This window comes from Squalius cephalus (assembly GCF_949319135.1).
Source record: "Squalius cephalus genome assembly, chromosome: 8".
Classification (NCBI taxonomy): domain Eukaryota; kingdom Metazoa; phylum Chordata; class Actinopteri; order Cypriniformes; family Leuciscidae; genus Squalius; species Squalius cephalus.
This window is the reverse complement of record NC_137129.1, coordinates 38544611-38560514: the sequence shown is the minus strand read 5'-3', so window position 1 is coordinate 38560514 and position 15904 is coordinate 38544611. Positions and strand designations below refer to the sequence as shown.

The 15904-nt window shown below is 38.2% G+C and overlaps 1 long non-coding RNA gene across 1 annotated transcript; it reads right to left on the bottom strand.

The window, feature by feature from the left end:
• Positions 1-5093: 5093 nt before the first annotated feature.
• LOC307163513 lies at positions 5094-5930 on the bottom strand. The gene is made up of 2 exons (XR_013822091.1): positions 5536-5930; positions 5094-5393 (listed from the first exon to the last, which is right to left on the bottom strand). It is a non-coding gene; the product is annotated as an uncharacterized lncRNA (long non-coding RNA).
• Positions 5931-15904: the final 9974 nt, after the last annotated feature.

Genomic DNA, 15904 nt, shown 5'->3' with positions numbered 1-15904 from the left:
TTTATACGATTCACTTAGATATAACCATTCACTTAGAGCTATGTTACACGCTACATGAAAGGTCATTTTCAAAAATCCATAATAGGGGCCCTTTAAAGCCTGGCGCCGCATTGCGCCGTGTGTATGAATGGCCCATAATGTTCATGGCTGTAAGCTACATGACTTTACAAACATTTGACATATTACATAAATATAATTCAATGTCTATTTCAATGTGCAGCAGCTTTTTCCACATAGTCAAATGATCTTTTCACATAATTAAATGTTCTCTAATGCAACCGGTTACATTTCTTAATTAGGGTAATGAAATTAACATTTGACTTCTCAGCCAACAGCAAGAAGGCAGAGGCTCGCAAAATGGGGGGATGGAGAAGAGGTCTCCACAATATCAAGTATTGGAAGAATATTAAAATCTAACAGGAAAAATATTAACTGTTGGTTTTGTATCTGTAGGAAATAAAGATGACCAAATAAATTGTGAATAAGTCATCAAAGAGGAGTTTCACACAATTTCCAATTTGGTGGATGCATTGATGACAATTAGTGATGATGGAATGTACATGTCATCAATGCATCCACCAAATTGGAAATTCTAAAGGAAATTAAAATATTAGTTTATACATATTCACAGCAAGATGTTATTAACCTTATCAGATTAGCTTCACTGATTTCTAACCACTGACCTGCAATCGTGTGAAACTCCTCTTTGATGACTCTCACGGGTTTGTACCCAGGAAACAACACAAAACTTCTCAGAAAGAGCGAGAGAGCGAGGCACACTCTGCATCCCTGATGTTATATAGAAAATAGGCTATGCACAATGAATGAATGAACCTGCACTGCAAAAAAAAATGCTTTGCTTACTTAGTATTTTTGTCTTCTTGTTTCCAGTCAAATTATTTTAAATATATTCTTAAATCAAGACAAATCTTAAATCTACATATGAAAAATGACAAAAGGTTATTTAGTCTTGTTCCCTGGGTTAACACACGAGAATGAACCTCATTGGTTCTTGCTGAAGCTCAAACGTGCTGCAAATGAACAATTCGCTGCAAGTGAACTAACCCTTTAACTTCACCAAATGTTTTTTTTTTCTTTCTTTATTTTATTTTATACATACACAAGAGATCTTGTCCATATCTACCATATCTAATGCGAATATATACTGTCCTAAGCGCAATTAATAATTGAAAATTAATACAATTTAATTAATAGTAAAATTACATCAAATTGAATAAAATAATCCTTATTGTCAAGTTCTCAGGGTTTCTGTGCCTCAATGTCTGCCCAAACTTGAAAAGGCTTCAATCAACTTTAAGAGGAGGGTGCATGGAATAACTCAAAGCATTGAATTCTTCTTCATCGAATCAATTTATTGGAAATCTTTCAACAATGACTTGATCTTCTTGTTTCAATGAATATCTCAGATGCTTAGCTTAATAACCTATATAGAAAAAAATATATGAGTCACTACACACAAAGTAAATGTACATTCAGAGATATTAAAAGTACAAACAATATTGTTAAACTATTTGCAGTTTATATAGCAGCTTGTAAACAGCAACAACAATGTAAAATCATATCCACCTAGTGCACATGTCCACTTAACATGCTAGATGCTACAATGCTAGCATCAACAACTTTCAAACACAATGAATATTTGTCCTACCAGTAGCACTCCAAGTTGATGAACACATTTTGGCTTTCCCCAGCAGTCTTTGAACAAACTCAATTGACTCGATGCTGATTACCAATCTTTCTCATTTGGTTCTATAATCTCCAAAATCCACCAGTTTATGTAGGAGAAGCACATCCACTGCTCAAAGATCTCAGCATGCTGACAATCACACACACCTGGTCCTTTGTGCCATGTGGAGTTTCAATGGCCAACCAGCTTCCCTGGTTGTTCCAGCAGCACTGTGCTCACACCCAATAGGCTGCACCCATTTTGATCTCAAATCTTTTAATTAAACAATTATGAATTCCCTAATTTCAGATTTAACTTAACACCTCCCACTTGAGCTCCTGGTCAACTGACCCAAGGAGGTCACACACTTCTTGCCTGAAATTTCTTTTACTGTTCTTCAATGGGAATTAGAACCACCAAGCATCTCACATCCCTATGCAGAATCGTAGCTGGGATCTTATCACCAAGCTTCTTTGCTGGTTTGACATTCTTGGCTGTTTCTGCTTGGTTTGGTTTAACAATCGAGACAGGATAGCTGGGGAATACTCTGACCATTACTTACGGTTCCTTTCTTATCTGCATTTATACTGACGACTCTGGCCATCTTGTACTGACCTCTTAGAGCATTCTGGTCAGCCAACCATACCACATCTCCCACGGCAATATTCCGTTCTTTAGTATGCCACTTATTTCTCACAAACAGGTTCGGGCCTGCCAGCTGACACCAACTCCTCCAGAACTTGTTGACTTCTTCCTGGATGATCCTTAGTCTTTTGTATGGATACCCTTCAAACTCAAAACTTCCTTGATCCCCTCTGTTCCCAGTACGTCCCAGGAGAAGTGAGTTTGGACTTATGTATTCCACACAGTCTTCCCGACTTTGTGTCCTGGCCTCGATAGGTCTTTCATTGACCAAATTGGTTGCCGTGTAAAGAAAAGTTTGAAATTCTCCCCATGACATACCACCATTACAGCCTAGATTCTGGAGGGCTCGCTTCACCAGACGGACAGCTGCTTCTGCTGCTCCATTTCTGTGAGGGGAATCTGCCGGATGAATTTTCCAAGACCACTCCGTACCATTCTTGGCTGCCTCAATCTCTAACTTTACCCTGTCTTGCCGCTCTAGGAACTTATGAAGATCTTCAAGAACAGGCTTGGCCCCTATGAAATTTGATCCTGAGTCTGACCACAGTTTCCGGGGATATCCCCTTAAAGCTGTAAACCTTTGGTATGCCATCAGAAATCCTTCTGTTGATTGGTCACTGACAACATCAGTATGGATAGCTCTTGATGCCATACAACAGAAGACAACTCCCCAAACTTTGAGCCCCACCCTTTTCTTTACCTCATCTTTTACCAGATATGGTCCAAACAAATCCAGGGTTGTGAACTCAAATGGCGCAGCTGGTTCAGACCGCTCTGGTGGAAGGTCTCCCATAATCTGTTGGCATTGCTTTGACCTGCTCAGAGATCTCAGCATGCTGACAATCACACACACCTGGTCCTTTGTGCCATGTGGAGTTTCAATGGCCAATCAGCTTCCCTGGTTGTTCCAGCAGCACTGTGCTCACACCCAATAGGCTGCACCCATTTTGATCTCAAATCTTTTAATTAAAGGGGGGGTGAATTGCTGTCTCATGCATACTGAGTTTTTTACACTGTTAAAGAGTTGGATTCCCATGCTAAACATGGACAAAGTTTCAAAAGTTAAGTTGTACGTTTGAAGGAGTATTTTTGTTCCAAAAATTGTCCTTCCGGTTTGTCACAAGTTTCGGGAAGTTTTTTTCGAGTATGGCTCTCTCTCACGTAAGAGAGGGCGGAATTTCCTTATATGGGTCCAAAGGGCACTTCCCTCGGAAAGACGCACGCGCGCACGCACTCAGAGCAAGAGAGTGAAAGCAGTTCGCCATCAAAGCGCCCTGCCCGGCTTTTGGGAAGCCAGTGTCACCAAAGAAGTGTGTTTTTGGTTGCCAGGGCAAGACAACCCTGCACAGATTCCCAAAGAACCCAGCGTTAAGGCACCCGTGGATGGAGTTTGTTTTTCCTGAGCATAAACGGAGGTGTATAGACTGTTTGTTCCCTGCATTTCGACGATGATTGTTTTATAAACAAAGCCCAGATCGTCTAATGCTTAAGGATCGAGCAGTCGCAATAAAGGTTCACGGTCGTGCGTTGGAACCGGACGGTGAGTAACTGTTGAACAAATAATGTCTCTGTGTGTTGTCACTAGCTCGGCGCGTTAGCACAGCTTTAGCTTCGCCCACACGGCCCGCCCCCAGCCGCTCGTTTTTTTCCGGAAAGACTCGGTACACCCTATCTTTCTTTGATTAATATAATAAAACAAAAGACTTTTTGGAGATATGAAGGATGCAATATTACTCTATAGGTACTCAAGATTAACAGGAGATTGAGTGAAAATGAGCATTTCACCCCCCCTTTAAACAATGGTGAATATATATTCTCCCTCTTTCCTTCAATTTCAGATTTAACTTAACACTTATGTATTTTAATTGAATAATTGATTAAGGTTCAATTAAAATAATAAAAAAATATTCATATATAAATATTACATTTTATCTTTTGATATTTCAAAAATAATCTCATTATTTAGATCCTTTAGACATTAGATCCTATTATTTCTGATGTCACTCATTATTTTGGTCCCTTGCCATTGTCAACAGCTTATTGACTGGTATCATGTACATTGATCATGTTTATTGTATTTGGCAGGATTATGTGTGTCACAAACAAACACACACACGCACACACACACATACACAGGTACACTTGTGAGGGCCACAAGTCCTCACTTATGGTGAAATATTACGACAGCTAAGGAGTTATGAGTGAAGACCATAACACACACACACACACACACACACACACAAATAAACAAACAAACAAACAAAAAAAAGCTGTAAAGACAAGTATCATTTTGCATGATTTGGAAACATTTATTTGTTTGGTTTTACTCTACATAGCAGTCAAAGAAATAACACGGACAAAGTTTATAACATAAATTTGTAGACATAAGCATTTACTCCATAAAAGCAGGTTCAAACTAAGGCTGGAAACAATTTAATTAAAGACTGCCATGATTTTTGTCACCTTATTCAGGATATGCGCATGGATTTCACTTTATTTAATACAAATAAAATTTTAATTTAATGAAGTCTGAACAGTCATTAAAGAACAGTTTGTATTCTCCGTTATATTTTTTCTGCAGAAACTCCTGTAATTTCTCCAGTGTTTTTGCACGGATAGTCTTATCTGGATCTTTACTCTCATCTATGTTTTCAGCCCAGTGAGCTTGAGACACCCATTTTCTGTCACCACTGTTATAGCAGCAGAACACTGTCCACATGTGTGAAGGAATGTTGACTCTTTTATTTAAGGGTGCTCTCTCGCCCGGCACAGCTCCTGTCAGCACGTACGCCAAGATATTATTAACGTTGTCTTTGTCACGGCAGTGAGAATGCATGTAATCTCTAACATTTTTCTCCATTCTAAGCCAGCTACCATTGTTAAATGTCTCAAACTGTGGAACAGTATTGGTCAGAGTGAATGTAGATTCAGCAGTGATTTTATCAGCTGCATGGCCATTAGGAAATAAGTGGCCTCGATTAAATTCCTCCTGTCTCCAGTAGTCTCCTAGGAAAGCCTGATTGACACATGGTTCACGCATTTCTCCATCTATATGTTCAAGCTGCAGAAAAGGTAATGAAGAAAGAGAAAGAGAGCAATAGAGTCAATAGATTGTTCAGAGAACTTGAGGAAATTTGAAAATTTAATTATTATAAATTATTATATTTTAAATTAAATTATATATGTATATATACAAATGTCACCTGTGGCTCGATCATCCATGGAAGATGTGGTCTCCCTTTATAATGATCAGTATATTTGTAAGCTGAGAAAACAGGGATCTTATTTGTTGTGTCGTAGAAATTTGCAAATCTGTAAGCATTCTTTTATTGTTGACAGATTATCTTGTAACGATTGTTATCCAGTGAGACTGAATTCTCCAGAATGCCAGAAATCGTTGGTGGCAGTCCATGAAAAAAGATCTCGCTGCATGTGCTGAATGAATCTACAACTTTAGTCATGATGAATGGAAAACCAAACACCAGCAGCATCGAGACGACAAACAGACGCATTTTCATCTGAACTGAATCACAAACCAAAAAAATAAAGCTGATTTGATTGTACAAATGCTGATGCAGTTCCACAAAAAGGTCTGAATGGACTTCAATTCCCTGTTCACATTTAAATAGTGCAGCAACAGAGACAACGCCTACATACACTCATTACTATGAACTCAACTCCCACTGAGTTAATAAGAAATAGACACATAGATACCACACACTGGCAGCTGCTGGAAAAACAAAAACAAAGAATTAAAACCAAAAATGGCACACCAAAATTGACAATCTTCACAACTTTTGTCATCACAGAACTATACAAAGACTTAAAGTAAACACTTTTACACTTTATTTAACACATTAGGCTGCATAGATTAGGTGAGCCGGAACCGGGGACACTTCCTATAACTCCTAATGTATTCTTTACATCATAAGAAGAATGGCGTCTACGCTAATGTTAGTCTTTCTGCTTATTCTGAGGTTTACCGAAGGATCCGGGCCGTATCCAGATCAGGTGGTGGACCTGCGCCTGGACCCATCCATGATGCATCCCTGAAGTGCCAGCCTCATCAGCCCTGTGAAGGCCTCATCGACACGACAGCCATCAGCACTGATCCTTAACAAACTCGTCTACATACCTGCGTGACTCCGACTTCCAATCAGATGGAACTGGATAATATTCTGAATGTTCTGATCCAATCAGACTTCTGACCTGTAATGCTGCCTGAATCATAATCATACACTGTTCACTCGTTGGCCAGAGGAGAACTGGCTTTTTCTCCATTCTGTTACCTGATGGAGTTTTGGTTCCTTGCCACTGTTGCCTTGGCTTTTGGCTTGCTTAGCTGGGGACATTTAATATTCAACAATATTACTGATCGGCCTTACTTAAGGTGGATGATGATGCAATTTTCTTCTAGAAACAAACTTTGTTGCATTATTTTCCTGTAATCAGTGTGAAGCTGCTTTGATACAATCTGTATAGTAAAAAGCACTATATAAATAAAGGTTTTTTTAAAAAAAAAATCATACCAAATATACTCGGATTCATAACTTACCAGTCAGCAGCAGCTTAAAAAAAATTTCCCAAAATTTTCATGGCCTCCAGAATATTTTGTTGTATGAATATCTGAACATAAAATATTAAAAAAAAAAGAACCGAGCCTGTGCTTTAAAAAAGCAAACAAAAAAATTAACAACAATTCATTCTTGCTTCATACATTATTTTTTAATCAACACTTAAATGTGTGCAAGTTTATAAATAAAAATAGCAACATTTTGAGAAAAAAAAAAAAAAGCTACGAAAATAGCTTTCAGAACGATGATCAAAACAGATGAGATATAGATCGAATCCATCAACACTGCCAAAGCTTCACAGTCCTATATCTCATCCTAGGTCCACATTTAATTCAGTAACATTTGGTAGTTTTAATTATATCCTGTTTAATGTATGATGCCTCTTGGTTCCAGTAATAAGTGACTTTATATGATATCTGCCCCTCGACGACATGGCTTATAGGAAGAAAAATGTATTTGTAACATGTGTTCTGTTTTGGTTTAGTTCCATTGCGTTTTGGTTCTGTTTTCCCATGGTTTGCCTGTGTTCCCTATAGTTAGTTTCCTTTGTTCCAGGTGCGTAGAATTTAGTAGGGACGAGTCCCTACCAATATCCAGAGACCACTGATTTGTCCCAAGCAATAATTAAGATCAAAAATTTAAATTTGTGCCTTGAGGTTTTTATGTATCACTTATTTAATTTAACCTTTATTTCACCAGGAAACATCTCTTACAAGAGCTCAACTCCTGGTACACAAAAGGTTAATAGATCTCGTTCTCTATTATGATCAGTGTTGGGCATGTTACTTTAAAAAAGTAATTAGTTACTAGTTGCTTCTCACAAATAGTAATTAAGTTAGTAACTGAGTTACATCATTATAAAAGTAATTATCAGGGAAAGTAACTAGTTACTTTAAAAAAAAAATTACATAAACATTCTTGCCTTTCACCTCAAGTTTGCGAAAGCTACCTTTGAACTTGTTGGACTTGCCATCACTCTGACTCGTCCTGGTCATTGGTGTGTGTGACTTTGCATGTGCTTGTGTGTTAACAGCAAACACCAGCACTACTCTGCCTCTGAATGGCAAACGATGAAATTTACTAAACCTAAGCCAATCATCATCAGTTATGTGTCCCACCCCCCAACACACACACACACACACACACACCAGTCATCATCAGTTATTTGTCCCACCCCCCAACACACACACCAATCATCATCAGTTATGTGTCCCACCCCCCAACACACACACACCAGAGAAAAAAAACATTGCAGGTCCTATGGCTGAGAGAGCGTACTCGGATGAAAACCGCTTCAGTGAGCTCAATTATTGTAACGCCATATTTTATTGTCAGTAAAGGTAACGACGTTGTAACGGGGAAAACGTTAATTTGTTTGATTATTTGTTACTGTAAAAACTAACGCATGATAGGAAGGGCCTGATCCTCCTAATGATCCTCCTAATGTTGAACAAGGCAAATCTGCATGACAGGGCAGTTCTAGCAACTAAGCTTTCTGAGCAACTAAGCTCTAGCAAAGCTGTCTAACTTGTGAGAGGCTGTAGTAGCTACATTTGGTTATGTGAACTTAAGGGGCAAAGCTCCTCCGAAGCCTAGATGCAGTAAGTGAGGGAGAAATAAACAGTTCTGTGTTTGAAAATACAGGGCAAATCGATTCAGGGACAGTGTTGTTTTTTCAATATATGACAATCGCAGGATAAGTAACCAACCTAAATGTTTGTGTGTGTGTGTGTGTGTGTGTATACACTCTTTTGTGAGGTGACAACCGGCTATTTTATGTGTGCTCACTGTAGTTAAAAGGCTTATAAATCTGCCAAATCATGTTTCTATTTAAATCTAGTGTTTTGCACAGGTTTCTGTGAAGGTTATGTTTAGAGGTGGGACTCGGTCTGTGGAAGGTTTGCTCTTGTTTAAGTGAGAGACCTGTTTTATCAAGTTGAAACCCTTGTCAGGCTGCTTTTAGTCACCCAGCCTTATATAGCTGAGACTGAAAATATGGATCAGAACAACAATGGTACAATTGAGTATTGCTGTGTGCCATGTCCACCAGGACAAACTGGGTATTAGTGATGTGAAACAAATATGCCAACAGTTCATTTCTGTTAATGATAGACATAGACATGTTTGGCTTCTTCAAATAACAAGGAACAAGACAGTGGACACATTGACTATTGCATTGCTCTATGAATGGAGTAAAGTTAAGTCTCTGTTAAACTGCCTCATTGTCATAATTAGTTACCTGTAACATAACAGTATTCTTTAATTAACATATTGTTATGGTCAATATAGACTAAAAACCTTAATGCATTATCCTATTCATTTCCTGAATCCTCAGCTTCCGGGGATGTCCCCACCAATCTCAAAATCAAAACCGGTTTGATCCGGTAATGCACAGTTCGCCTGAGTTTGTTATTGGGTTAATTATTGAAGATTGTGTAATTATTAAATAATGTTTCTCATATCGTCATGCACTTCTTTGCAGACTTACCCTTACGAAAAAGTTTAAAGTGTGCTATTAGTATACTTCTTTTAAACTAAAAATAAGAAAGTATACTTTCAGTCTACATTTTATGTAGACCTACTTCTCAGAAATATACTTCAAATTGCACTTAAGTATACTTGACTTATACTGACAGAAAAGTCTAAGTATATTTGGCCTATACTTGTTGATCGAGATATACTTAAAAGTATAATTAAGTATTCTAAGTATTCTTGGCTTGTACTTGTGTTTACTATTTTGATTGAGTGGCTTATTAAATACTTTTTAAAAAACATAATATTACACACTGTCTTATAAACTAACATGTTCAGGTTTATACAGTAACAAACTTTCAGTTGAAATAGCTTATAGAGTAAATAAAATGAGCATGGCACTGAACCTGATCTTGTACACAGCGATAATAATAATTTAAAGTTTATTCAAGTGTTCTATTAGTATACTTCTTTTCAACTAAAAATAAGAAAGCATACTTTCAGTCTACATTTTATATACTTCTCAAAAATATACTTAATGTACTTCTCAGAAATATCCTTAAAATTACACTTAAGTGTACTTGACTTATACTGAGAGAAAAGTCCAAGTATATTTGGCCTGTACTTTTACTCAATATTTTGATTGAGATATACTTAAAAGTATAATTAAGTATTCAAAGTATACTTGGCTTGTAGTTATGTTAACTCTTTTGAGTAGCCTATTAAATATACTTTTTTTACATAGTTTTTCATATACAGTCTTATGAAACTTACATTGTTTGAAAATATTGATTAAAATATTGATATAAAACAGATATGTTTCTAATTCTGCGTATCTGAATTTTTGTTTAGGCTAGTCCACTGGTAGTGTATATGTCACCGGTGCAGGCCGGGGCGGACTCGGATGACCAGCCGCCCCTGACTCCAGACACCACCGTGAGGAGCCGACACCACAGGCACGCAACGGACGGACAAAGGAGGAGGCAAGTAATTGAGTTCACAAGTAACAATCTGTATTGAATAATAATCAACTTGAGGAAAGAATAAGCAACTCTTGTCTTCTAAGGCTATTCGACCGGAGTAGTCGCTGGATCGATTATCCACTGTCTTCGAGACCAATGGTGTAATAGTGGGTGGAAAGGCTTACTCCACAGCGTTGCTGCACATCTGCAGGATTCAGACGGTAAGTAACAGGCAATGTTTCTTCGCCCAGCAGCAGATTCTCTTATCAGGACATGCAAGGGAAATCGTGACTTTAAAACTCACTCCACAGCGTTGCTGCACATCTGCAGGATTCAGACGGTAAATAACAGGCAATGTTTCTTCGCCCAGCAGCAGATTCTCTTATCAGGACATGCAAGGGAAATCGTGACTTTAAAACTTACTTCACAGCGTTGCTGCACATCTGCAGGACTCAGACGGTAGGTAACAGGTAAGATTTCTTCTCTTAACAGCAGCTTCTCTTATCAGAACGTGAGAGGGGAATTGTGACTTTAAAACTCACTTCACAGCGTTGCTGCACATCTGCAGGACTCAGACGGTAGGTAACAGGTAAGATTCCTTCTCTTAACAGCAGATTCTCTTATCAGGACGTGAGAGGGGAATTGTGACTTTAAAACTCACTTCACAGCATTGCTGCACATCTGCAGGACTCAGACAGTAAGGAACAGGTAATGTTTCTTCTCTCAACAGCAGATTCTCTCATCAGAACATGAAAGGGAAATTGTGACTTTAAAACTCACTTCACAGCGTTACTGCAGTCTTCAGGATTCTTCCCTCAGCATCAAACACTTTCATCAGACATTAGCGAGAGACTCAATAGGCAGCTTTACCAGCGATGTTGTACATCTTCAGAGCTCGGTCAGTAAGTATAACGGTTCAGACTTTTCCACGTCCATACGGTTCTTCACGAGACTTGTACTTTCAGAGAGAGGGAGAGGATTAACAGGAGCCTTCAATGAGGAATTACTTCACGACAATATTCAGTGGAAGAGAGGACAATACAAAGCATTACTTCACCAGTTCAGTTGTATCGTTCTGGGATTTAGATGGAGACCAGTAGATCATCTCACAAGAATGAAAGCAGGCGTTGGAAGACTCTTCTCAGCATAGCACACAGCACTCGTGTTCACTACAAATCCACAGCATTAATTCGACGTGCATCAGGTAAGGCAAACAACTGCAAATTACTCACACAGTAGGGCTGATCAGAAGCCTCGCTCCATCCATGCATTTCAACGGGAATATTCAACTCTCAATTCCTCTCCAATGTATCTGAAACAGATGTCCTCCTCAACAGTAAATTTCACATTCACAGTCTTTTCTTCAAGCTTTACATTTGATCCAATGATGAAATTAATTCACTTATCTTTCTTCCTTCCTCTTCCAGCGCAGATCCAAACAGCAGTTCATTCCAGTAGTATTCCACAAGCAGTTCTAAACGACAGACTCCAATGGCAGTTCTTCACTTACACGAATTTCCAGGATTACAACGTCCAAAGTGAGCACTCAAACAGGAGATCTTCTACCCCACAGCATGACGACAGAGACCCAGCCAAACAACCGGTCAACTGAACACCGACCAGCAACTACACCACAAGCAACCATCTTCACAGACTGAATCCAACTCGATTCCACTCCATACCACCCAATACCAAGACTGGATACCACCGGGTTCGACGACTCCCGGATACCACCCCCTCTTCTCTCCCGAACGGCTCCTTTATCCTCCTCTTGTGAAACAAACAGCCTGTACAAACGCCGCTCCTCTCTCTCTCACACCTGCCGTGCATCAGCGGTAATCAGGTCGGGCAATGCCTCTGCTACCATAGATATCATATAAAGGCTAGATGTCTCGTCCGCGCTGCTGGCCAATGGAGCTCGACATCCGCACACGGCGGCCATCTTACGACAGGATGCTCGCTCACTCATAACATGGTGCATGTACTTTTAAATAACCATAACTTGCTCAATTTTCTACCGATTTTCAAACGGTTTGGTTTGTTATAAACGTCAGAGATGTAGCTATTATACTGCATACATATGAATAATTATGTTCAAAATGTTTAAGCATTCAGAATTATAGCCACGTTAATAACGTTTGTAAGAAACCAAACCGTTTGTAAATCTGTCCAGATTTCAGCGAGATAAGAGGATTTGTGTGCGTGCTGCTCACTCACCTTAATTCACAGAGCCCTGTCCTAAGATGGCCGCCGGTGATGCCGGAAGTGACTCCGCCTTAAGACATCTAGCCTTTATATGATATCTATGTCTGCTACACCCGGAACCGGAGTGAGGCGTTACACCAAAATAATCCCCTCGGGGAACATGAAAAAAAAAAAAAAAGGTTCCGCTTTTCCATGCATTTTGTCACCCGTGACATATAGGAATTTACTTTAATTCTACTTTACTCTTTCCCCACCATTGACTGAATTTTCCAGCTTTCCATGTTTTCACCGTTATACTGTAGGGGGCGCTATGACACATCTTCTAGTACAGAATCTCCGGATCAAAACACAGGAGAAGAAGAAGCAAGCTGAAACAAGAAAGGCCCTGTCCCAAATGGCACACTCCGGACTTGTGGACTTCCTCAGAGTCCACACTTTGGTGACGTCATGTAGTGCAGACCTATAGGGCCCTTGGCGCGAGTCCACGAGGGCGCATTGAGAGGTATGTTTGGGACAGACTCGATCGTCCCGCCGGAAATAACGGTCTGGTTTTTGTTGGACAGGAGAAATCACGTTTTTGCGCTCCGACGTCTTATCTCCATGTCAACTACACAGCCTAATTTTACAGTTCTATATTTTTATATTGTGCATGCCACCTGGGCATTAGACAATAGATACATCATGCTTATTTAAAAGATGTACAGTTGTAGCTAGCTGCATAATAATACATAATGTTCCATTTGAACTAAGATTATAATTTTAACACATAATGAAAATGTGCATGAGTTTCAGATGAATTTACAGGTTTCAATATTCATACTATGTTTACATATGACTCAGTAAAGCCCCGACATTCGGTTCTATTTATTTAATGAATTATAATGTGATCGTATTATTCAACACACTATTATTATGTTTGAGACATCAACCACTGCTCGATGACCATAATGTTTGTATAAACTGTAGGTAACAACTAGAAAAATATACATCTAGGTAATAAAAAACGTAATATTTTCTTCTCAGCCATGTCAACAATTATCCCTGAGCGAAATCTCCTCCCATCCGCTGTCTGATTGGCCTTTCGCAAGGATTCCTGGGTAGTTAAAGTGCGTGAAGCCTGCTTCTATGCGGGCTTCGCGGAAGACCGCTTCAAGGGTACAAAGGGGGCGCTGCTGAGCGCACTTCAGAGCGTTAAAATGCTGAATGGGACGGTCTACGGACTCGTAGACTCGGCGAGCACGCGCAATTCAAGTCCACGAGACCGAAAGTCCACATGAAGTGCGCGATTTGGGACAGGGCCTAACACTCAAATGTAAAATAACGTGATCATCAAACATTAAACAGCGTGTAAATCAAAACAGCTTAATATTACCAAATGAAATGAAGCGTAACCCATGAAGAGAAAACGACTGTGAAGCTTTGGGGGTGTTGGACTCGATCTACTCCATCTGTGTTTTGATCATCGTTATGAATCTGATCAAGGCGTAGTCTTTGACAAAAATTGAGATTTTCTCAACTTTTTTTGCTTAAAATGTTGCCTTTCTTTATGAAACTTACCAACGTTCAAGAGTTGATAAAAAAAAATATGCATGAAGCTAATACAATTTTTTTAAATTAAAGTACAGTTAAAGGTATTTTTCAAGTATCAAAATTTTAATTTGAACATAGTGGTATAGACTAGGCCTACTGCAAGTGCAAAAATTATATATAATTAGTTAACTATAAATATAATGTTAAGTTCACTTAAAGAAAACTAGTAGTTTACTGAAAGTATACTTCAAAGTGTACTTACATAAACTAAAAATTTGCTACAAGTATTAAAATATTAAGCTACTAGTATACCCATAAGTTCACTTGCAGTACAAATGAGAAACGTAATTATGAACTAGTTGTGCACTTAAAGTTTACTACTGTTACACTTATAGTACACTTAAACATATACTTTTAAATACTAAAAATGGGCCAATTTAGTCCCAAGCGGTATTAAAATAGTACACTTACAAGTTTACTACAAATAAATATTGACATTAGTATACTTACTGCATAATGTATACTTAAAAATATACTTGAACATTACTTAAGTATACTTCATAAAATGAACTTGAAGTATACTTCTTTTTCATAAGGGTATGTGACAGTATTATTCTGGAGCCTTTTTTCCCCCAGAGATTTTTATTGACATGACATGTGCTAAGCATCAGGTTTTCCACCCCCTTTACCAAGACCAAAACCAAATGAGCAGCCATCAGTCGAGGAGATCACCTTCACCTGGCTTTACCTGCACAGAAAAAGGCATGGAGAAAACGACCACTACTGCTCCCTAGTGGTCGGAAACACAACATACAAAAAATAATAATATAAAATAAAAATACACCATAGGACTTAACACTTGTGGATAACAGAAAGAATACCTGGACATAAAACACAAAACCATCTATCCTAAATGTTCAAATTAAGTAGTCATTAAAATTAATATAATACAGATTTTTTTTCCCCCACATCTATAATGCATATTTTGTGCTATATGCGTTGAAATACTTCAAGTTGTTTTCTTGAAATCCATTCTTCTGCTGGAATCAGGATAATCTTGTTTTTCCCGTGGCATATCACGTTCCCATGAGTGATAACACTTTAGAATCCTGTTCCGTTATTAATGAATAACTACAGGAACAAATGAGTAATGCACTATTAACATTCCATTAACTATTAACTAACAAGAAACTCTGATTAATGAATTAGGAAGTAGCCTAATAACGCTTAGTCGAATGTCACTGTGGTAGTTCATAATCAGCTAATCAGTAACTACTATTTTTTTCATACCTCCCGAACTACTAAGAACTATTATATACAGTTTCATAATTAACATGAATACTGCATTTGTGTTACTAAATCCATCAGATGGAATTACTATCCAAAACCTTACAAAAAAACTCACAAGTTTACAATGATTTCAGTAATTACAAGAGAGTTATCGTGTTTTTCACTTTAGAAAAACTGATCTTTATACTGATCCAAATAATTAATAGTTCATTCAAAATGATGTAGTAATAGTTAAGTCATTACTATCCAAAACTTATTTATTTTTGCTTGATACTAATAATAATAATAATTAAACCCCTCCTGGGGCGTAATCACCATTCACACTGTGTGGGAGTAAATGTAGTTGTCATTTTTGTAGTTGTCATTTTTAACATGAACTATTTTAATTCAGAATCAATATTTTAGTTTACAATGTATATGTGTATAAGGGAAACCAATTAGTTCCCATCTGATTTGCAGGCATTTTTAATCACATATTTTTGCCTTTTGTATGTGTTCTACTTTTTTATATAACTCACACATGCAATTATGCACAGGTA